The 1023-nt window shown below is 43.7% G+C and overlaps 1 non-coding gene across 1 annotated transcript; it reads left to right on the top strand.

The window, feature by feature from the left end:
* Positions 1-225: 225 nt before the first annotated feature.
* trnas-gcu lies at positions 226-307 on the top strand. The gene has a single exon. It is a non-coding gene; the product is annotated as a tRNA-Ser (tRNA).
* Positions 308-1023: the final 716 nt, after the last annotated feature.

The raw sequence follows: 1023 nt of genomic DNA, 5'->3' as shown, positions 1-1023 counted from the left end.
TCAACAGATCTTGTTACATAGTCATTTCCTCATTTTTGTTCAGATCACTGTGCGCATAGTGTGACAGTGGAAGTGCACTTGCCCCACAACCCAGAGGTCAGACCATAGTCTTGGAACTGTACTGTGTTATTTATCATTTCACCAACACCAGGGATAAATGTCTATTGCTCTGCATAATTTACGCAATTCAATTATTCATAAGGTCATAGCTGTTCTAGCATCTGTGACGGGGTGGCCGAGAGGTTAAGGCGATGAGCTGCTAATCCATTGTGCTCTGCACGCGTGGATTCGAATCCCACTGTCGTCGCTGTCATCAACGGTTTTCAATGGTGCGGCTTTCAGATGATCACAACTGTCATATAGAAATTGCACCTATAATGGTCAGTTGATGTGCATCGACGCTCTTACAAAATCTCAAAGAATAGTTTGAGCCTGTTGACTGAACTGCTTTGAAACGTAGGTTGCATTGGGATAATGTAAAGGAGCGCGACTTTCGTTTTCATGTCAAGTTGCTGTGAATGTTATTTCGTATGAAAGACATCCAGAAAAATCAAATAACGAGAGATGCGAAGTGCATGTATGTGTAAAGGGATTCTTAATGAATGTTTTGTCAGATGAAATCTGGGAGAGGTTGGGTAGAAGTAATTCATCCTGGTGAGAAGAGCACAGCGAGACAGCACAAAATAATGGAGATATTTCAAAAGAGGCAGGGCGTGGGTGTAGGGGCACTGAGAACTGTCTGTCAATGCACAGTGGAGAATTGCCGATGTGAGTGCCGTGCATGGGCACGGATAGACTAACACATTGGTCTCGCCCTCGCCCCTTACTCTCGCCATTGATGAATGCTGGACATAAGGCACAGATAAACACAAGATGTCAGAAGCAAACTCCCTCTCGTTATGCACACACCGGATGCATCACATTGATCTATGAACAACTGGAGAAATCAGCATGTTACCTATAGGGAGTGAAACTAAACTGTGGATCAATAACCGCAGATTCATGCAACACAAACTTGGAAAA

The sequence above is a fragment of the Chiloscyllium plagiosum genome, unplaced genomic scaffold (genome assembly GCF_004010195.1).
Source record: "Chiloscyllium plagiosum isolate BGI_BamShark_2017 unplaced genomic scaffold, ASM401019v2 scaf_88265, whole genome shotgun sequence".
Lineage (NCBI taxonomy): Eukaryota > Metazoa > Chordata > Chondrichthyes > Orectolobiformes > Hemiscylliidae > Chiloscyllium > Chiloscyllium plagiosum.
The sequence above is the reverse complement of the archived record's forward strand: the minus strand, read 5'-3'. Positions and strand labels throughout refer to the sequence as shown.